Source organism: Erpetoichthys calabaricus, chromosome 3 (assembly GCF_900747795.2).
Source record: "Erpetoichthys calabaricus chromosome 3, fErpCal1.3, whole genome shotgun sequence".
NCBI lineage: Eukaryota > Metazoa > Chordata > Cladistia > Polypteriformes > Polypteridae > Erpetoichthys > Erpetoichthys calabaricus.
In genome coordinates, this window is record NC_041396.2 from 106777429 (window position 1) to 106801709 (window position 24281).

Sequence of the window (24281 nt, forward strand, 5' to 3'; positions counted from 1 at the left end):
AGGATGAGAGCATGGATGATGACACATTAGATGCTGCCAAAGGCTTCATAATGAAACTGGAGGATTTTGAGTTTGTGTTCATGTTGTACACATATGAACAAATATTCTCTGAGACAGATGTTGTCTTTGATATTGTCCAGCAAAGGGCTATGGATGTTCTTTACTGCAGAAAAAGAATTGGGTCTCTCCTTGCTTTTGTCAAGGAGAAGAGGTCAGAGGAGGCTTATCAAGCAGTTTATGCAAAAGCAGCAAATCTCACATCAGACCCTCGAGATGAACCTATTAGAAAGCGCAGTCTGTCACAATTACAGGATCCCCAGGACCGCTACAGAAATTTGTACATGGCCATCCTAGACAATCTCATGGAGCAGATTTCTCAGCGTTTTTCAAATTTGGAAAGCATTAGCTTCTTAGAATTAGTCAATCCAGGGAAATTTGATGAAATGAGACAAGTGTTTCTAGAGGAGGCATTTGAAAGTGTGCTGAAAAGTTATGGCCATTTCTTTGACTCAGGGAGACTGTGATCTGAACTTCAAGTACTATATTCAGATCATGACTTACAGGGGAGCAGGGGTAAGCTGTGTGATTTCTTGGTGTTTTTTAAAGACATGGAGTTGGATAGTGCAATCCTCAGCTAAACAAGCTGTTGTCGTTAGTGGCAACAATTGGCACTACATCAGCAGGTGTAGAGAGGAGCTTCTCCTGTTTAAAACGGGTCAAGTCATACACCCGCAACACAATGGGCCAAGATCGTTTGAGCAACCTTGCTCTCCTGGCTATTGAGAGGAAACTGGTTAAGTCCCTGGAAAAGACGGCCAATTGGTATGCCAGGGTCACAGACCATTTTCTGCAAAAGGAACGGAGGGCAGAATTTACGTACAAATAACATAATGAATTTTATGATGAAGGCCTAATATGAGCTTCCCCTGTTTCAAAAGCTAGCAGCCGCCGCTGAGTGCATCCTGTTTGCTTCAAATAGTATAATAAATAGTATTTCTTTACAGTTATATAATGCTTTTCTCACTACTCAAAACACTTTACATATGGCAGTGATGGCAACCTTTTTTGCTCCAGTATGCTCAACCACACATGAACTAATAGGTTGTGAAGTGATGAAAGAGAGAGTGACAGTTAGAGACAGGGGATGATTCGGGGGCCGCGTTAGAAAAATTAGCCTGGGCATCAGGATCCACCCTACCCTTTACAAAAGGATACCCAGGGATCTTTTATGATCAGAGAGAGTCAGGGTCTCATTCCATGTATGTTGCCATTTTTACAGCACAGTGTCCCTGTTACTGCACTGGGGTATTAGGATCCACATTCAGACTGCAGGGTAAGAACATCCCGCTGGCCTCGCGGACATCTCTTCCAGCAGAAAGTCAAGCTTTTCCTGGTTGGTGTCCCGTCCAAGTACTGACTGGGCCTGAACATGCTTGGTAACAGATGGATGATCTCTTCTGAGGTTCATGTGATATGGCTGCTGGCATCATCCTTGAGATGTTTCTAGAATTTGATTGTAGTCCACCTGTGGAAAATTGAATAGACTGGACACAGTTTAGAAAGGCACACATCTAAGGACTCACAATCCACACAGCATATCAGGACAAAAACCAAGTCATGAAGCGCAATGAAGTTTCTGTAGACCTCTGGAGTCAAACTGTGTTGAGACATAAATCAGGGCAAGGGTATAAAATCATTTCTAAAACTTTGAGTGTTCCCAGGAGTTCAGTGGCCTTAATAATTGTGAAATGGGAGAAGTTCAGAATCAACAAAACTTTAACCCTAACCCTAGAGTTGATTGTCCAGCCAAACTGAATAACTGGGCAAGCAGTATCTTTGTCAGAAACTTGACCAGGAACCCCATGATTACTCAACAGAGCTTTAGAAGTCCTCTGCTGAAATGAGAGGACCTCCGTGTGATGAAAATGCAGTACAGGCAAAATCGGAAAAAAAAAACGTTCCAATGACAACTCGTTCAAATGGCATAGCATTTTCAAATAGTGACGTTTTCATGTATGAATGTGTGTGTGTGTGCGCGCGAGAGAAGCAGAGGCAGATTCAATCTCATTCAAGTGGTTACTGGAATATAAAATAAACACTTTTGCAAAGGTATTACGAAACAAGTGTGCTTTTATTCAAAAATAAAACTGAATAACAAAACATTCAAGTGACAACAAGATACCAAGAAGACATGATTCACCAGCGTTTGTGTGTCTGCTTCTATCCCTGTAGAGATATTTTTTACAGGTAGCAATTCTTTACACTTTACTGAAATCAAAGGCTTCTTCTTTCTGGGTGCATACACTGTCAGCACGACACTGGCAGATCTAAACACTAGCGTAGCAAATAGCTCGTGAACTGAAGTGACTTTTGCTGCAGGTGAAAGTCCCATTTTACTTATGGTGCTAAGCAGAGTTGTGTTGAGGTGCAGCAGCCTATTAGCTAATGAAATCGCTGAGAAGAAGCTCTCTACTGTTACGGTTCTGCCTTTGTCCAGAAACGGCTCCATATGCTTTATGACCAAAGACTTGGAAAGTCTTTGCCCTGATTTGTAACTCAAAACACAGTTCTCAACAGATGTCTGAGATCGCAGCAAATCTGTCGTTTTTTTACATGTTCTGCACGGGTGTCTTTGTTGTCAAAGCACAAATGCCGTATGGTAGTCTGATAGCAGTCACAGGACATCGTATCTTTGATTGCTGGTACAACAAAGTGGCACTAATTGTGGTCATCGCTGCTGTTGTGAAAATAATGGAGATAAATGCCATCAACTCAGAGAGGGACAGGCAAGTTGGTTGTGCCACGTGAATGCCACTAATAGAATAATAAAAAACAAGGGCTAACTTTTACAAGTAGCCAAAATTTACACTGGGTGTTACAGACTCAAAATCATATGTATGTTTTAATTATATTATAGCAATTATAATAGCAGCTCACTACTCAAAATATGGAGCACCCGGACGCAAACCCAGAACCTTTGGGTTATAAGGCAGCAGTTCTTTCCTCCACACCATTCAATTGACATTTGAGCTTGGGTTTTTAAATAATTAACAGCAACATGTAAATCAAATGTTTTTTTTTTCTTTGGTTATATTGAATAAAAGAGCACCTGTTTATTTAATATTTGGACTAAAGTCTTAACACATTATACACTTCACGTCATTATTAGTATAACATGGAAAAAGTTTCTGCTTTAGGTATGTATTCAGCATTTCTTGCCTCGCATTTTCTTTCATACTACACTTATACAAGTCATCGTAGACACCTCACTACCAGATAAAGATACTTAAGCTCTGAGAATTTTGCAACGACTCGGCTCTGCTAGTGGGGGGGATGGGATAGCAGGCTGCTTGCTGCTTGTACTGCTTGACACATTTGCAAAAGAAAAGACGTTGATGAGGAGAGGTGCAAAGGAATTTAAGGTGGCCCAGGATTACAAGTTTTTTCATATGCTTCAGGGATTCTAGTGTTAACCAGGTGTTTATAGCAGAGTGGCTAAATGGAAGCCACTGTTGGTTAGAATGCATATGATGATATTAAAAGAGTATGAGGTAAGAGATTAGATAAAAGATGAGGTACAATTGAACTCTTTGGGCAGAACTCCAAGCATTATGACTACAGAAGACCGGGCCCCTGTGTAATACCATCCCTAAGGTGAAGCATGGTGGTGGCATCATGCTGTGAGGGTGCTTCTTAGGGGCAGGGACACATAAACTGATCAGAATTGAGTGAAGGAATAATACAGCCAAATACAGAGAGATCTTTGAAATAAACCTGCAGCAGAGTACACACAATCTCCGACTGGGATGATGGTTTACCTTTCAGTGCATCAGTAATCTGAAGCATACTTCCTTAACAACAATTGAGTGGCTTTGGGACAAGTCTGACTTTTTTGAGAGGTCCAGCCAAACCACCGGACTTAAACCCAATAAAACCTTTGTCAATAGACCTGAAGATTGCAGTTTACAGACACTTCCCATCCACTCTAAAGGAGACTGAGGGGATTAGCCAGGAAGAATGGGAAAAACTACCCAAATCCATGTGTGTAAAGCCTATAGAATTACCCAAGAAGACACAGTCTAGAAGATTAAGCTGTAATTGCTACCAGAGCAGCTTCTACAAAGTAATGAATTTTAACCATCTTGATACTTGTATGACTGAGAGATTTCAGTTCTAGAGTTTTAATAAACGTGTAAACCTTTCAGAAAACATTCTATCACTTTGTTATTATGAACTGTTGTTTATAGACAAAATTGGCAAATGTGTCAATTTACCATTAAAACTTCAATGCAAAAAAGTGTGCAGAAAGTGGAGAGGTGTGAATACTGTCTCAATCCATCGTATTGTTACACCTGTGCTGTTGGAAAAGGCCTTTGCAAGCACACTGTTTCAATCAGAGCCTTCGGGCCAGGTTCTGGTTTGCAAATCTATGTCAGTGGACAAGTCTGAGGTGAAAAGCACACTCTATCAAGCTCATCCATGTAAGAAAATTAACAGTTATATTTTTTTCATTGGCAATTTGTAGAAAGAATGTGCAAGATTCCCAGCAAAAAAACATTTTCCAGTCTGCTATCTATTTAATTCCACAGGCATAAGTGAGGCTTCAAGATCTCCCACATTTCAAGGGAGAACTGTGTGGGCTGTAGTGGGGGTAGAGAGGTGGGATATGTCTTATGCAGTAGGTTAGGCTCTATCGTTTTCAGTACCCATCATGAGTTGGACCGGTGAACATCGGGGCTTTGTTGTTCAAAAGTATTCTGAAAACAACTATTCTGTGATAGCGACGCAGAGAGCTTTATGTACATGCTTTGTGCATGTCAAAATGCATCTGTACACGATTTTGCTATGGATTTCTAACCTTTGTGCACCCGGGTCCACACTGAAAAGAAAATCACCTAGCAGACCTAGGACCATTAGAATGGCAGAAAATGTGGAAGCAGTAACCGCATCCATTCAGCAATCGCCAAGGCGTTACGCTTGTAAGCATGTCCATGGCACTGGGCATATCAAGTTGGAGTTTGAGGAGGATTCTGCATGCCGATTTAAAACTGCATCCTTACAAAATGATGTTGGCTCAAGAATTAAGTGAGAGAGATCATGCCAACTGCAGAGTCCTAAGTGCGGAAATTCTTGAACAAGTTCCTGATGCAGCTGTTCTTCTGAGTACCGATGAGGCTCACTTCCATATCAGTAAACAAGCAGAATTTTCGTTACTGGGCTGAACATAATCCTCATGAACTCCATGAACAACCGTTCCACTCTCCTTACATGACTGTTTGGAATGCAGTTGCCGACTTTGGTGTAATCGGCTTGTACTTTTTTGAGGAAGGTGGTGCAACAGTAACTGTGACTTCCGACTGGTATGTTGAAATGTTGGAGACCTTTCTGCTCCCAAAACTGGAAGATATGGATACAGAACATGTGTGGGTTCAACAGGACGTGGGGCTACAGCTCACAGAGCACGACGTTCGCTTGGATTGTTGAGGGAAATGTTCCCTGGGAATTTGATCTCTTTAAGTGGAGATGTGGGGTGATTTAAGCCCATGTGACTTTTTCCTTTGGGGATACCTAAAGGGAAAGGTTTTCAAATATCATCCTCGATCGCTTGAGGATTTGAGGGAAAGGATCAGACAGGAACTTGACGCCATTCCGCCTGAGATGACCTGGAGAGTGATGGAGTACTACCAGGAACGTCTGCAGCAATGTATTGCCAACGACGGCCACCATTTGTCTGATATGATTTCTAAAACCCATTAAAAGAAAACTGTTTTTTATGTACTTTCAAAAATATATACAATTTGTTTTAGATAGGTTTGCTCATTTTTTATACCTCTTCAAAATGTAGGAGATCTTTATGCCCCACCCTGTATAACAAATAACTATGTGGTGGCATTATGAAAAACACTAGCAGTAGTTTGCTTTAGATAGCCACTAGTGTAAAAAAATGTTGCTTTAAACCCTGCCCGTTCTCTCTCCACCATAGTTTAGGAAAACCCTTAATAATTGCAAATCATTGTTTACAGATATGCTGGACCACTTCCTTGACCAAATGTGCTGTCTGTGGGAAACAGATTTAGACACATGTAACCTTGTCCTCAATTTCCCAGTGTGTTAAGCGAATTGTACGCCATTGTGCCTCTTGTAATCTGCGATATCATAAGCTAGTAAGACACCACTCCTTAGCTCCCGGGGATTCCTGTTAACAGATTTAGTAATGTTTCCAACTTTACCTTTGTTTCAAATGTCCAAAGATCGCTGCACAATGGAGTCAATTACTGTGTCCTAAAATTTGCCAGACAATAGAGGAAGCTAGTTGACTGCAGAGAAACCTCCAGCATGGAAGTAGTTAGTTCATCTCGGAGTGATTTTAATCATTCATCTGGACATTCTCTTGTGGCTTCTGTGATTTTAGGAATAAGACAAAGCATTGAAGTTGAGGGGGTGCCTTGAACCACAAGCAGACATTCTTTCCGCTGAGAATGCCAATGTAAATGACCTCCTCTGTGGCCTCTTTTTACACGCTGATGCACTATATCTGAAACTTCCTGAATGAAAACTTTACAATTTCTCTAAAATTCCTTACCTTTCACCTAGTTGAGGTTAAGTAAACCACAACAGAAAATGTGACAATGGTAGATCACATACAAAGACAAAATAGCTAAAACAAAAACATCCCACAACTGGTGAGTTCAAAGATAGTTGTCCATTACTGTCCTAGAACCAGTGTGGTTGAAAAAGAGCAATTTAATGTTGCTAGTTGTTGATGAATCCTTTGTCTCTATGTGTGATTTTTCCAGGTGGAGTACTTTCATGAGGACATGCCTAGTCTAATTCCATTCTATTTCTATTCTATTTCTAATTCCATTGTGAATTTCCCCTTGGGGATATCTATCTATCTATCTATCTATCTATCTATCTATCTATCTATCTATCTAAGTTATTTTTTTAGAAAATTGTTTAATTTTTCAATTGGAATGAGCTAGACTTTCAACATGATAAACCTTGTGGCGAACGGCCAGGACCCATGCCCGACCGGGACGCCCCTTTGTCACTAGATCCGGGGGAGCAGCCATGGGAGCCATGCTACGTCCCTCGGAACCTTTGTTGGCAGCCCCACTGGGTTGCATCGGGGCCACTTTCGTGGAACACCAGAGCTCATCTTAGTTGGGCTCCATGGCCTCCGCCAGGGGGAGCTGCATAGAGCTGCACGGCTTAACGAGCCCGTCTGGGCGGGAGCGCAGCCACACCCGGAAGTGCAGCCAGAAGTAGGTCAATGAGCACCTGGGTGGGCTATAAGAGGAGCCTGAAGCCACTCTCAGGGTGCCAGAGTCGGGAGAAGAAGAAGAAGAAGAAGAAGAAGAAGAAGAAGAAGAAGAAGAAGAAGAAGAAGAAGAAGAAGAAGAAGAAGAAGAAGAAGAAGAAGAAGAAGAAGAAGAAGAAGAAGAAGGACGACGACGACGACGCTGCTGCTGCCCTGGGAGGAGTGGAAAGAACAGTGTGATTTGGGGTGATTTTTCTTTGTATTTTGGGACTGTGTTGTGCCTGTGGGGTTTATGGGGAAGATATGCCCCACAGGTAAAGAAAAAATAAATCTTTTTGTTTATTTTAGACGTGCCTCCGTTGTCAGTCTGTGTCGGGTCGGCGCCAACCAAGCGTCAGTATCACAACCTCTAAGCAATAGATGGCACCTTTTCCATTATGATTGTCAATTTCATCAGAACAAAGTCAAGCCTACAGAACCCCATATTTCACAAACTCCTGTCAGAGATGTCAGCCGAGTACAATAATTTACTTCTGTATAACTGTGTTGGGTGGCTAAGTAAAAGCAATACACTCAAAAGGGTTTTGTGAACTCAAGCAATAAATCATTGCTTTTCTCAATGGTTATCATAGTAAAAAGTCATATATTTCCATCCAAAATGCTAGATAAGGATTTAATGGCAGTAGTGCTTTTTTTCTGAATGACATCTTCCATTATTAAAATGGGCTTCATTTTGGTTCGGAAGCAAACAACAAAACAGTCAGTGATCCCTTGCAAAAGTTAATAAATTTAAAAAGTAACTGGTCTTGTATTCAAATGATTTGACCACAGAGAAAATACTACATTTCCCAGCACTGTGTGACTAAATAAATAACTTATCATCTGCACAAATTATCACAACATCACTTTTGAAAAATTGAAGTTGAATTTCACTACAAGTTATGACAACTTTTTCTCTGACGTGATGCAATTTTGCAATTTCTGGGGCATTACAGTTTGTATCGAAATACAAGTGGGTGTTCAAATTGCTTGATGAAGACTTACTGCAGTTAGAACTAATAGACATGTAAGCATCATCTGAACTGCAGCAAGCACTTCAATCTGTTGGATGTTTGGAGTCTTGGACAGAACTAAACCAGGTACAGTTCCCAAAAACTAAAAAGCTGGTTGTTTGTCTTCTAACATTGTTTGGCAAAATGTATACAACAAAAGTTAAGCTTTTCTCAAATGAATGTTATAAAAATGAATACTTATCTCCACCTTACAAATAGCCACATCCATCAATGCCTGAAGATTGCCATCATTTACTGCTATTGCAAAATAAAATAAGTGCAGTTTTAGTCATTAGAAAAACAGATTGAGTTCTGATTGTTAGATGTGTACTTTATATCAACAACAAAAATCAGAAATAAAGAGAATAAAGGATAACTGATATAATGAATGCAAACAAACATATAAAATGTGATTATTACATATACTGTATAATCAACTTGACAGCTCACCATATTGTAATGTAGTTAAAGGGCATCCCTCTATATTTTTTGTGTGTGTGACTCTTATTATTTTAAGTATAAATATTAATGCTACACACCCTTTAATACATAGCATTATTTTTAGTATTGTTCTTCATATTGATATACTGTATAAGTGCTAAGATCCTTCAGTTATACTTGTCTCTCTCTACATTTGTCTTTCAATGATCTGGCCTTCAAGAAAAAGCAGTTCAAGAATCCTGTTGTAGGGTTTATTCTAAAGCTGTATGGGGACCTTAAAGATGCATTTAAAAAAAAACAACAAACTCAAATGTTCCTCCTCATAGAACTTCTGATATCGATTTACTTCATGGTTATCCTTTACCTTTTGATATGGCCAGAATCAAATGCTCTAGATGATTATATAAAGGAAAGTTTGGAGAATTGATTTTTTCAGCATTTATTCACCATTTGTGAAGGTCTGGCGGACGGGAAAGTCATCCCCAGGTGAGGAGCATATGTTGAGCACTCTTTGGAGCAAAAGTGACTAAGTGCTCCAGGAGCTGGATTAAAGAGTTCTCTCCGTCTGCTGGTGAACATCTCCTTGTGCTGATGAATCCACAATGGCTGAACCAAGGAGACAATATGATTTGAGAGAGAAGCACCAAGGCTTGTCAAGTATTTTTAACCTTGATTTAATGGAATGATTTATTGCTTGTTTTTAACCTCATCTTGGCACTTTGATTTTACAAAGAAGATCTTTTGCACTGCACTTTTGAAACACTTTGATTTTTAATAAAAGCACTTTGCATATTTGCATCAACATCTTGCTGACTGTGTGTGTCCTCATTTGCCTGGTTTACGACTATTGATGGCTCCAGATTCAAGAGGCCCCCAGACGCACCATGGGAGCGAATAGCCAACACAGATATTCACACATGGCTACTTGCCTTACCAATTAAACGGATAAAATTTAAAATCTATTCAGGTAAGGACTTGCATAATTATTTTTTTATATATTTTGTTTTGACATCTAGTATTTCTGAGATGTTAGTTTTGGCTTTTGTACTTATTTGACTATTCTTTATGTATTCCCTCTCAGTATCTGCAATTTCCAGTCATCCCACTACTACTTGTTTGGGATGACCTTCTTTGGTGATCAGTTATTTATTCTGTCTATTGTGACTTTCCCCGGGATGATTCCCAGAAGGAAAATGACCATAAGATTTGTCTGTCACTATTTATGACTTTAAAAAAAGACAATCAGTACACTCAGAATGTCCTAAGGGTATAACAGCAACAGGGAAACTATTTAAGAAAATCTGAGAAAACCTCTGTAGGCCCTAACACTGGAATAAATATAGAAAATTATGTAGTTTATAGTCTCATAGCCTAAAACCTACTTCACAATCACTTGATCTGATGTGGTTAGAGGTGACTACTGGTCTATATGACTAGTTTTACAGAGCACAAAGCAAATATCACCAGTAAACAAAAGAAATAAAGTATAGTAGTATTGTGTAAAGATTTGAAAAGCTGATAATCTCTTCTGAGTGCCATTTACCTAGAGTGAGGGAGAGAGAGAGAGAGAGACAGAAAAACAAAAAAGGAAATATAGAAGATCCAGGAAAAAAAGCTCAAAAATGCACTCAAACTGCTTTAAATGCTGATATGGTGGAGCATCTATAGCAATGTCAGTCCTCTGTGTACTAATTTTTGTCCTACTGACGCATAAGAATGACTGCTTGTGTGGCATGTTCTGTATGTTAGCTTCAGGCATCATCTCTTCCTGAGAGCCACATGAGACACTGAATATCAGTTAATTCTCCTCAACCAGGGCATCAGCCAACCTTTTTTTGCCTGTATTAAAAGCACAATAAAAAAATCTGTGAAAAAAAAAAGTGTGTTTTATCATTTTAACGGGAGTGATTTTTGTACTCATACAGAATAACTATTTAATGCATGCTAAACATTATAGTGAAATATATTGTAACAACCCAGGGGGTACAGCAGATGGAAGAATGTAATTAGCCTCTTTATGCCAATTTCTGACGAGTGGCCCTTAAAAGGACTATTGTCATCTGCAGCAATTGCTTCCATTATGCTGTACAAATCTTCAGCGATGACATGCACTCTCAGCTGCTTTATCCCATTGTCCACTCACACACACCACTTGGCTCAGCCACACTCTACTCAGAGGTCAGAGGTCAGAGTCACACTATCCCCCTGCCCAATGAGCCGGCCCAAGGCCCCACTTCCAGGCTGATGGGATTTAGCAGCAGGGAGGTGCAATCAAAGTGCTCTCTAAATGCTGTGTCTGTACCCCTCTTCTATCTGCTGCACACAGGGCTGATTCATAGCTGGCTTCTCCAGGTATTCATGATCCCTCAGGCAGTTCATGGCCACCCAAGGAGTGTCCCTCTCAGGTCCAGACCCTGAGGTTGCTACACTGCCCTCTTCTTTTAAGCTCTAGTTCCAAGGGTAACATGAACTCCATTTGAGGGGTGCAAGGCAATCTGGGATGCCCTGTATGAAGTGAGCCATTGTAAGAGTAATTGAGGGGTACACCAGTGTTAGTGCTAAACCAGTCTTCCATCTAAAGGTTGTTAGCCTGTTCTACTCCCAACTGTTGCCACCAGTGTAACAACCCTGGGAGTGCAAGAGATATATGAATGGAATCAGCTTCTTTACACCAATTGAAAAGAGCTATTGACATCTTCACTGTTGTTCCCACAATGTCATCCAGGACTTCGGTGGTAACATATGCTCTCTGCTATCTAGTCTACTCACACAGGCCACCTGGCTCCACCTCATTCCGCTCATCCGGGGTCGGACAGAATCCATATGACACACTAATTTCCAGTTCCATGAGATGACCCAAAGCTAGTGCCCACATCTGAGACTCACTGGCCATGCACCCAGGCTGATGGGTTTTAGCAGCTGGGAGACACAATCAAAGTGCTTTTAAAGTGCTGTGTCTGTGCCACCCTTTTAACTGCTGCTGACAGGGCTGTTTCATAGCAGGCTTCTCAAAGAATTCCAGCCCCTTCAGACAGTCTGCAGCCATGTGAGGCTTTCAGGTACAAACCCTGGGGTTACTACACTATTATTCCATTAGTTACTCATGCAAGGTAGAAACAAAGTCATTTCATACATGGTCAATGTAGACTCTGCAGTCATCCCTGTACATACATTTTCAGGATGTCAGAGAAACGTATAATACTCAAAGAACACCCACTTAAACATACAAAAAGGAACAGGACTGAAAAGCAAACCCAGGATAATGACACAGTTTAGTGTTCAAACAATTATAATAGAAGTGGTGTGCAACAATTTGTTATAGAACAGTATAACTCTAATGATTACATTTCCAATTCAGTTATTTTCCAAACCCCTTGTCAGTCTGGGGTCAAAGAGTATCAGTGACTATGAATCTAGCAGGGGGCATACACTCCTTGGTAATATGTTCATTGTATTTTACTAAACCAAAAGTCTATATATATTATGTTATAAAATAAAATATTATATCCTTCCCTACTGATGCAGTAGTAATCCTAAAATGAAGAAAGAAAAAGTAATACTAAAGAAAGGATACTTTTAGCTTCTTGGCTGGCCCTTACAATAATACAGTTTCAAAGGATAGCTCTTGGAATGCAGTCAGGGGGTTCCTGCAGTCATCTCTGGCTCCTTCGAAAGAGTGCAGGAAGCATGTTCCTTAGGTATGGACAGAAGTGATGTCAGCTATCTGTGCAGTGACAGGGTTTTTATACTTTTCTCACAGTTTTTCCAAGATAAGAATGTGAAGTTTCCAAATATAACATACAATCTTTTGATGGCATAAGTTAAATGGAAATAGCACACAGTAACTGTTGACCATAAACTGACTGTCAGACCATGGGGTACACCGTCTCTCTATTAATAGCCTGTCTTAATTGTCTCCACTTGTCTCTTCCCATCTCCCTGTCAGGTTGCTTACATGGCAGAAATGTTTTTCCCTGTCAGCTGGTTTGCGTAGCTTAAATGTTTCAGCTGTACCGATTCATGGCTTTAGTTACCCGGTTGGGAAAAATAATGTACACAGATCACAGTGGCACACTTCAAACCTTTGGCTACAGAATTATCTAAGGAACACTGAGGTCAAAGAATGGAACAAACCCTGGACACAGTACCCATTCTTTGCAAAATACACTCATGTGTGCTGTGATGGATGGCAGGCGTTTCAGCCTGGCCTGGACATCCCTCATCAGAGGAAAGGAAGAAAGGCAGCATGTTCAGGACACTACATCCCCCGGGACGCTAGATGGCAGCTCCCCTGGACGGAAATGGCTCCTCGGATTCCTGCAGGGCAGCATGGGACATGGAGTCCATCTCTTCAGCCCTGTTGGGTGCCACCAGGGGGAGCTCATCAAGAACCCGGGGACTATTATGGTTACGTCAACCCGGAAGTACTTTGGGGTCACATGGACAGAAGCTCGCAGTACTTCCGGGATACTTGAAGAAGGCATTTGACCCGGAGAAGGAATATTTCCGGGTCATGGGCTTTAAAAGAACTCTGGGAAACCCCGACAGATTGAGCCAGAGTTGGGTGGGAGTGTGCTGGAGCTGCTGGGAGTTGGAGGAGTGTATTATTATTGATTATTGTATTGATTTATTATTGGAAGAATTGTGGAGTGTGCTGTGCTTTGTACACTTTATAGAAGAATATTAAAGAAAGTATTCTTGGTGCTTTTAAAAGTGTGTCCTGGACGTCTGTCTGGTGGGTTCAAGGAGCACTATAGAGCGCATTATACTACAGTGCTTATTTACTCATTCAGGGACTACCCAAATCTAAATATCTTCAATAAATGATTATATGCAAATGTGTATTATGATGGCAGCACGATGATGTATTAGTTGGTTGTGCATAGGTTTTTTTCAGATTCTGTACTAGAGTTCATATATAGTTTATTCTGCATGCTTGTTTAGAAGAACTTTTGATTCTATTACAGCATATTATATGTATATATTTAAACCTTTTTTAACCTATTGATGCAGGTTAAAAATTGATTGATGGAGGTTAAAACTACAGTAAAGTGGTTTAGGCTTCGAACATCAAACACTGAAATTGTGACTTCATATACTGCTACTGCCACTGTGTGACCATGAGTAGGTCACTTAATCTGCTTGTGCTCCAACACAAAAGAAATGTAACCGATTGCCTCTCAAATGTTGTAAGTCACCTTGGATGAAGGCTTCAGCCAAATAAGTAAAAATTGGGTTTTATTGACTAATGTTCTGCATGTAGGCTCAAAGAATAGCTTTGCTACCTTACAGCTCCAGAACTCTAATCCTGGCCTGGGCACTGTCTGTATGGACGTTATATTTGCTAACAGTACTTCTATATATTTGTCCAAATAAGGTTACATGTGCTAACAGCACTTCCTGATATTTCTCCAGATATCCAAAAAATGTATAATGTTATATGTATGTTACTTGTGTACTGGACCCCATCCTCACCATACTTCTTAAATCCTGCCTCCATGCCACAATCTTGACTGTTACAACAATAATAAATACATCCCTTGACATTGGGTTTGTGCCAGCCACCTTTAAAATCACTTCTGTAACCCTAATGTTAAAAAAGTCTGGTCTGGATGCAGTCAATCTTAACAGTTTTTGGCCTATCTCACACTTACCTTATCTGTCAAAAGTTCTTCAGCGTGTTGTAGTCTCCCAACTAACCATTTACTGAACTTCTAATAATTTGATGGAACCCTTTCAGTCTGGTTTCAGGGTGCAGCACAGCTGTGAAACTGCTCTGCTTTGGGTAAGCAATGACTTGCTTATGGCAGCAGATTCTGGACAAACCAGAATATTAATTCTGCTAGATGTAAGAGCCATTTCCTAGTTACATAAGAATCATAAATGTTTTACTAAATGATAGTGCATAATTTATGGGAGGTTCCTATAACCCCCGTAAGTAGAATTGAATTGGTATAGTCTAGCTATTTCTAAGTGCACTGACTAAATATTATTCTCAGTTAGTGACCAGCCTTGCTATGTGTAAGGTGTAGAGGGCACATGGTTTTAAACCATGCCTTTCATGCCTTTTGAGCATTGCGTACCTTGTGTGCGTGTTTTGTGTGCTAAGAAACATGTAAGCCAAAGCACTTAATTGAAGGTGCTGCACCGTACACTTAAAGCGTACAGAAGAAGAAATTGGGGATCTTTAAGTAAAGAAGAAGAATCTTTTAAGTATAGAAATAACTAAAGTTTTACAAGAAAAGCTAAGTTTAGAGAAGATACATTTTGCTTTTTTTGCATTTTATTCTACGTGTGTAACAACTTTTTTCTTTATTCTTGTGTGGATTATTTGCTTTGAATTTTCACTAAATATTCATATACAGTGTATATTTCACTAATATATTCATAATCATATCCATCCAGAGCAACGAAGATACACGGAAAATGATACAAAAGATTACTAATGCTAAAACGAAAACTTTTTGTACACTTTCGTAAAATACAATGGAATGGGTTATGGAAGTATGCCAAAATAAAAGCTTTAGCCAGCAGCAACCTGACTTTTCTGTTAACCAATTCAGGGATTATAGAACGAAGGATGATAGTTCCACTGAAAACAATGTCTCCCAAGTTTCTGCAAAAACTAAAAGTCGTGCAAGCACAATGGCTACTTCAGTCAATGACTCTCAAATCTCTGCCAGAACTAAAAGTCAAGCAAATTTGGTGGCTACTTCAGTTAGCATCCTCAGATCTCAAGAGGCAGCACATGCTGTGCTGTTGGTTAAAGCACTGCACCAAAAAAGGCAACAGGCTCTAGATATAGAAGAAGCACAGTTGAAAGCCAAAAGAGATCAATTGACTTTGGAAGCAGCTATCGCAGAATCCAATGCAAAACTGAGGGCTCTTAAAGGACGCAATCGCAGTCCAGGTAAACCAAATCCTTATAATGTTCCTCAGAAACCAAATGTGAAAATTGTAATGCCACATGATGCAAGCATTTGTAACTTTCTGTGTAAAAATGAAAGTAAAACAATCCTCAGCAACCGCTTTATGAACAGTATTACGAACACCAGAAAGAACAGCAGTATAAGACTCAAGTACCTTATGTGCTATATAGAAAGATCCCAATATCTGATGACAATCCTTTGAAATATGTAGATTTTATTGGAGCATTTGACCGAGCTATCGATGAGGTGATAGAGAATCCACAGGATAAACTGAACTTTCAGGAGGAACAGGCAACATCAGCTTTGGATCCCATGTACGGCTCAGCCCTATGAAGCCATACCTTCAAGAAAGAAAAGGACAGGACTGATCAAGGGAAGTTTTCTTCGAAAGGCGCCGCGAGAAAAAGCAGTTTTGCTACAAACCCTGACGAAAAAGGGATAAAGACACCTCAGTCAAAAAGGCAGAGATGGCTGGACGTACAAGCGGTAATCACTGTCTTTTTTGCAATGAAAACCCCAATCTTAACGAATGCAGTGCAATCCAGAAACTAACTTATGAAAGTAGAATTGACTTTTTGAAATCTAAAGGCTTATGCTTTAAGTGCCTTAAACAAGAACATCTTAGTAAAGACTGTGAAGAAAAAATTAAATGCCAAATATGCTCTCATTTACATCCAGTCATTCTGTATATGAATAAGGAAATAGATAATGACGATAAAGCCACACCTCTTTTAAAGGCAAACGCTAAGTTGGAAAAGAAAAACATTTCTTCTACCCATATTTCTGTGGAACCACTAGAGACTTGTACTGCTACCGGGTCCAGTAAAGAGTGTGTCTTAGCTGCGATTCCAGTTGAAGTTCAGTCTGAAACAAGTGAAAAATGTGTAGAAACATATGCTTTAATAGACTGGCAGCACAGCTACATTTTGCACAGAAAGTTTGCAAGAGCAGTTATATCTTTCTGGAAGAAAGTCTCACATCTACATCAACACTGTGGAGATTGACAAAATAAGAAAACAAAAATGAGTGAAGTGTACAGTTTTAACAGAGTTACAAGTCTGTGAGATAGACGGAAAACACGTTTTTTGATTTACCGGAAGTGTACACACTGAACTCTATACCAGTGAATAAGGAAAACATTCCTACACAAGAAGATGTCATGAAATGGTCTTATCTAAAAGACATGCATCTACCCCAGATAAATGCTGACCAAAGCAATAATATTGTTATTACAGTTCTATTGTTAATATTATTGTTATTAGAAGAACCATCTATCCTGTGTCTATATGCTTCCCCTTGGCCATATCATTCGTAGATATGGACTGGGTTGTCATTTTTATGCAGATGATGCTCAGCTCTGTTTCAGTGTTAAAAGTGAAACTTCACCAGGGTTTTCTCAGCTCAAAACCTGCCTCAGTGAAATTAAATCCTGGATGGAGCAGGACTCTTTAAATTTAAATTGCAACAAAACTGAACTCCTGCAAATTGGCACTAAAGTGCAACTTAAGAAAATGAGCTCCTTCTCAGTCACTCTTGATGGTGATCTCATCAGACCTTTTTCTGATGCCAGGAATCTTGGTGTCATTCTTGACTCCTTCCTTTCTTATTCTCCCACATAAACCACATTAAGAAACTTTCTTATTTTCACCTCCACAACATATCCCATGTTCTTTCATTCCTCTTCTTTTCCAAAACTGAGAAACTTGTCCATGCATTTATCACATCCTGCATCAATTATTGTAGCTTCCTATTGGCACGTTGCTCTTCTAATCTTATATCACAGCTCCTGCTGATTCAAAACTTTCCTGCAAGAGTCCATGAACCAGCAATTCTGAGCACATAACACCCACCCTTCTTTGCCTTCACTGGCTTCCTGTGACTTACAGGATTAAATATAAAATTGTATTATTAGCCCACAAAGCTTTAAATAGCCTTGCATCAGGTCCTCTGATTCTACCAATCTTGTTGTGCCCCACACTAACCTGCACTCTATGGGTGACAGGGCTTTTAGCTGTATAGCCCCAGACTTTGGAATGACCTCCCAAAATTAATTAAATCAGCTGACTGATTTCATTCTTTTAAAAAACAACTTAAAACTTATCTGTTCACACTACCACAACCCCTCTATAAGCCGTGAGTGTGACGATTATTTATTTAAAACTGGCCTTTAATTCTGAGCTGTGGACCCGCTATACCACATTAGCACAGTGCTATCTCTCAAGGAAAAATGGCTAAGAAGTTACCTAAGAGATTTATGGGCAAAAGAGGTCTCATGGTTGCAGGAAAGACCAAAAATGTAGTACATTAGAGGAGATAAACAGCCTGAGATGACTCTACGGTACAATTAAGATTAGTGCAGAATGTAAGGAATCCTAGTTTTTGGCATTTTTAGATCTTTGTTCTTCTAATTTTTGACCTTTTCTTAACTTACCTTCTATATACTGTGATAGCAGAAAGATATACTTAGGACCACATTGTTGTGTTTTACCACGGCTCAGTCCCTCGTCCCAGTTTTCCTTTGCTAAGTCTGTTTATTTTGTTAATTTTTGTTAAAGATTTTTGGTTATTTTTCTGTGTTAATGTTTGTTTTTTTGTTTTTGAACTATTATGTTATTGTTATGAATGTTAGGTGCGCAAACTAATTTCCTTTTCTTCTCTATGTTGAGTGCAAAGAACCAGGGCCCCTAAGACCTGAGTTGCTTCATCATTTGGCTGAAGCATTAACCCCTGCTCACATTCTTTGACTTCTTTGTAATTTTTGTTAGTTCTCACTTTAATTATTTTGTATATTTGGAAATGTTTGCTGTACACAGGTTTATAAAATCTTGTGAGTTTGAATTTAGTTTTTGGTGTCTATCTCAGATAATTAAGGTATTTGAACATAATTTTTAAATAATCTTATAAAGATTATATTGTTCTTTATGCTTGGGGTTTTATAGGCTTTGCCTTTTTTCAAGCATGTACACTGTAAATCTGCTTTGACTTTTGAAGCAATGGCTACTAAGTTTCTTTAGCCCTACAATTTAATAACACAAGAGTAAAAGTTTATTATTCACCTAAAGGAATATGCGCTATGTTATACTCTAAGGCTTTTTTGACCATTTGTTTTTTTTTTGTTTGTTTTTTTTAATTTTGGTGCATTTTGCAATCATTTAATTTCTCTGTAAACTGTTTCCATGGATGCTGTTAGTTTCATTTTTGATTTTTTTTTTTTTGTTGTTGTTAACACATTTAAATGTTATTCTGGCAATACTATAATTGGTCTCAACATTTGTTCAATAATTATATGTATGACTTATCATATTATTTTAGGAATGGATAAGAGAACAAATTGATATTTGTATTGAGTATTATTGCCTTATTCTATTACAGAACCCCAAATCTAAACTGCATTAATAAGCATATTGGTTATATGTATCTGCTGAAAAGGAGAGGCATTTCTTTAAATGGCAAGGGACTTCACAGAAAAGCTGAAGGTGGGCAGCTTGTTCCACCAGCAAGTCTATTATCAGTTATTATAGCTCAGAAATGCTGCACTTGTTTAAATTTGATTGCTCTACCTGTAACTATGAGGAATTCCTCTTTGATGGTGGTTATTTATTTTAATCTGGGGAAGACAACATGTGCCCACGTGCATGCATGTGTGAGCAGGCTCTGCTTCAAAGTTTGTTGGTGTGTGTGGCATCTCCATTCTTGTGAAGAAAACTGCCCTTTACAGAAAAAAAGAAAAACAAATGACAGCAAATGTCTGTGATTTGCATCAATGTTTAAGTAGGCCACTCAGATATATTAAACCCTCAGATGTAAAATGGTAATGTTCATGCAGACACTTCTTTGGGCATGACAGGTCAAGGTCCGATTATGTTTTTTTGGGCAAAATTTTGTGAAGGAGTTGTTCTTCTGTGTTGATTATTCTTTGAGGAAGAGCATGCCATTTTCAACATTTTGTTGGCTTGTTCTGCTTCTTAAATAGTGCAGCTGGGATCTGCATTTCTGATGGGACATTTACATACCTTGATCTTATGATTGGATGCTCTGCTGCTTAATTATTGCAACCTCAAAGCATTAATCCTTCACATTAAACATGCTATTTGCAGGTTAATTCCAAAGCATTGGTTGCCCCAGTAACTCAGCTGAATTTTGCCAAATCTTTCTTTCTGGAACAGAACAATATTTTTGAACCTTCTTTTTGTTTACTTACTTATACACAGATAATGATTCTATCTGCCTTTTTTAGGGTTGGGTGATGTATGTAATTCTCAGTTTGATCAATCATCCCTTTAAACATTTTCTGATTGATGATCTTATTGTTGTGTGTGAATAAGCCACAGTTGCTGTTCTTCACTTCAGCGTAGTTTCTAGTTGTTAATAACCATGCACTGTAACAAAGGATGAAATGACTTTGTTTACTATAGAAAAGCACAGATGGATAAATTGATGACTAAGAAGAAATCAGCCTCACTAATTTGGTAGTACTTTGGTTTCAAAGCAAATGAGTCTGTTGAGCCAAACAATTTAACCTAATTAATTGTTGTCATAAAAGCAGGAAGTTTGATCTTGTGAAATATTTACAAATGATGAACTTGTATAGTTATTTACACGTACAGAATCCACCTGACTAGGCAAGTTCAGACAATGCAACTAGAATAATAAAGGTTTATCTCAGCAGTAGTTAATTATTTGAGCTTTGGATTTGAAAAAAGGCACAAAATGTAAACAGGACAGTGCAAGATGTACACAATGTAACACAGCTGTTTTATGTTAATTATGAAGATAAATATTAATTATGTATGTTTGCTTTACCCATTCTCTGCAAAGTGTAATTTTAAAGCATAATAATACAACAACAACATTTATTTATATAGCACATTTTCATACAAATAATGTAGCTCAAAGTGCTACATTATAATATTTGAACCAGTTAACATAGAATGCACAGAGCCAGGTAAAAAATATACACATTTGGAAAGCACATAATTGATTATAGAATTATTTAATATGTGGTCAATGTCATGACTAGTTGTCACACACCAAGGTGCTGGTACACTGTACCGGTGCGTATTGACACAAAAAAGCCCTGACTGGAGAGCACAATACACTTCCCAGCTGCACTGGTTTCTGCTTATTCCAAAAGAAATGGATACTCTTTTATATCCAACACCAGTGGCAAGATATCATAACACCACTGATGCATGCTTTTCAACAGGTATACATTTTCTTCTCAGCAGAGACTGCAGTCTTCCACACTGAAAATAGAAACATGTGAGGTAACACATTGGAGACTGGATAGCCAGTCATAGTCACTGAGTAATCCAAGCAGGACTTTTTTTCCCTACAGTTTTTTTCTATTCACACATTCAGACTAACTGTGTCACACCAACAGCATTATAGAACATCCTCTTTACTTTGTCTTCTCTTAGTAATATGTCACAAACAATTCCATCATGCACCTTCATTACCAGTAAAAATGCATGAAGTATATAAAATTCTGGAGCATCCATCATATTTGAACCCCAGCACTAAGGTAGTTGTCAGATTGCTAACTTGCATTTTGTAAAGAAAAAAGTAATTGGATTTGTATTTGTCTGCTAAAGACACATTTGAAGTGTCAAGTACAAAGGCAATTTGTGTGCTGTGCTTTTACAGTCTATCTGCGTAGAGTCAGGATAGAAATGACTAGTATAAATGGGTATTTTTGTGTCCAAACTCATGGTTCAAATCATTGATAAAGTAATGTTAGTTGGCAATGTAAACAGTAAATCACTAAATACCACTGACATCATCCACCAGTTTAAGACTATTCACTATTCATTCCTTCCATCTCCTGGTCAGTTAATCTGAGTACATTATATTGTCTGGTGATCATTACACAAATGATACACCAAAATGAATTAAGAACACAGTTACAAACAAGCTAATTCATTTGTAGAATTTGAACAAGTCCACCAATGAAGCTTCATGAACAGATTTTGGGTTCTAGAGCGTAGCAACCATAAAGATGATGGAGCAGGTACCAAAATGTACAAAATTGGTCGATTAGAATTCTCTCAGTTTACTGGTATGTAAGATACAAGTAGCAATGACAGGTAATTGTAAATCAGGATTGCCGATATTAACAGTTTTGTAGGCCAGGAAGACAGCTCTAAACATAATCCAGTAGTGTACATGTATCTAGTGTGGTTGATGCAGATGAGCGAAGGTGCCTATTTTGCTTCTCCCTGGCCAGAATTCTAGTAGAAGCATTTTGAACAGTAGTAGTTAGTTGGTATCTTGAGAAAGAAAACCATAAAAATGTGAATTGAAGTAATTCAATAGAGAGGTAATGAAGGCATGAGAGGTATCAGAACCATATTGATGGCATGTTGAAAAAGTAAATTACTCCAAATTACAATACAAGTTCTTGCTTGCAGTTCACCTACAGTCTAATACACTAGTAACTCTATTCAGCACAAAAGAAGTGAATAATGTCCAAAACAAACCCATTTCAAGTAGCCAATATTAGTTGTACCTGTATACAAATGGCAGTGAGACTAACAATGCTTTGACTAAAGTTTTCTTGCTGTCATATTGAAATTGCCCGAAACCAATCAGAAATCTGTAAGTTACTGTAAGGGTCATCTAAATAATTAAAAGTAGATGTGAAGTAAAGAATAAGAAAAAGATAATTACACACTACATTCATACACATAACCTGGATTCAAAATCCAAACCTACAACTAAATCTACCACTTCATCAAAATTCCATCTGCACTGGGAGAATCTTGTACTATTTTGTTCTTGGCCCCTGAGCTGTATTGGCAGGGAAAATATACTGGTACCTCCATGGACAGTCAGTTGAAAAAAAAGGTAATTTTTTTCTCTTCTATACACAAGTTGCTATCACAGTTTGCTCAGAAAAAAAACATTGTCCTTTCTTGTTATTAACAAACAGACATATAAAATTAAAAAAGACACAAATTAATTCACAAATTAAGTTAATAGGACCTAGCATTAATTTCAAAGGAGAAACCAGAAGTGGAAGACTTATGTCAAACTTGCAGACACTCACTTCTGTAATGACTGCATATTAAGAAAAAATAATAGAAGGTTAGAAATTAAGGCTCAAAAAAAGAAGGCAGAAAAGCAAGCTAAAGTCAATGCTCAAAACATAAAGCAGAAATCTTATTAAAAAAGGACATATCGAGAGAGTTGGGAGCCAGGAGGTCAAGTATTATTTATGAATCAATACGAGAGACAAGAACATGAAATTATAATAAGTGAAAATCAATAGATCACACACCAAGTTCTTTAAAGAAATCTGAATACTGAATATTTGCAAAAGCGTGATGCCGACTTTTATCCTGTCACAGCTGTGACATCTCACAATGTAGACCTTGGAGCATTAAACCTAGCATCAGCCTAGCAACTACACAACAACAATGGCGGTGTTTACACAAAACCAATAAGGCATCAGAGGAGAAAGAATTCAAATTGAAACGATTATAAAAACGTATCAGAACAAAAAATAAGTGATATCATAAATTACTTGACTTCAGAGACCTTGGAAACCACAGCTTAATGATTTTTTGAGAGCAAGAAGTGACTACAAAAATTTTACATTAAATCTGGCTTTACATACAAAGTACAGCAACGGCAAAACTGCGATGTGCATTTCTTCTCCGATGTAGAACCCTCATCATCTCACATCTGAAAAAACAGCAATATCATATCGAGGGTAGCGTGAATGTGACTGGTAGAATAAAACTGAATAAAAAAAAAAAACACTAACCTTTACAAGTACCATACATTTACAACGGCGGTTACAGACTCAAATGTAATGTATGTTTTTATTCTTTAATAGTAAGAATAAGAGCAGCTCAGTTCTCAAAATGGAGGATTCTGGGGTCAAACCAGCGACCTTTTGATTACCAGCCAGCAGTTCTTACTGCTGCGTCACCAAAGCTATCATATTAAGAGCATGTCAAAGTCGCACCCTAACACAGATTCTTTTTCTGCATTTATATTCTTGAATAAAAGTGCCCTTGTTTTGTTACTCTTGTACCTTTTGCGAAAGTGTTTATTTGATATTTCAACTTCAGGCTTCACGCATTATACACTTCATGTCTACATTTTGTCAATTATTACTAAAACATGAAAAAGTTTCTGTTTTACCAATGTGTTTACATAGATTGTTGTATACATGGAACACACATGAAATGCATGCATTCCAAATAACGATATATTATTTACCCTATACAACTCTAAGCAACTCACACACAGGTAAACAGACTTGAGCTGAGACAACTTTCTGCCCTTTCTGTATTGGTGGGGAGTTGAGATAGCAGGCTGCTTGCTACTTGTACTTATTGACACCTTTATAACACAAAAGATGCTGATGGAGAGGTACGAACAGATTTAAGGTGGGCCAGGATTTCGATTTTTTTCGTAGGCTTTGGCAATTCTTGTGTTAATAGATGTTTTTTTTTATGTCCAAATTTTGCCAGCAATTTGCACAAGATTTGATCAACAGGCACTCGTTCCTTGGAGATGGCATGGTACAACAGTTATATTGTCCTTATATGCATCTCATTACAATATCATTATTGAGCGCCTATTTAT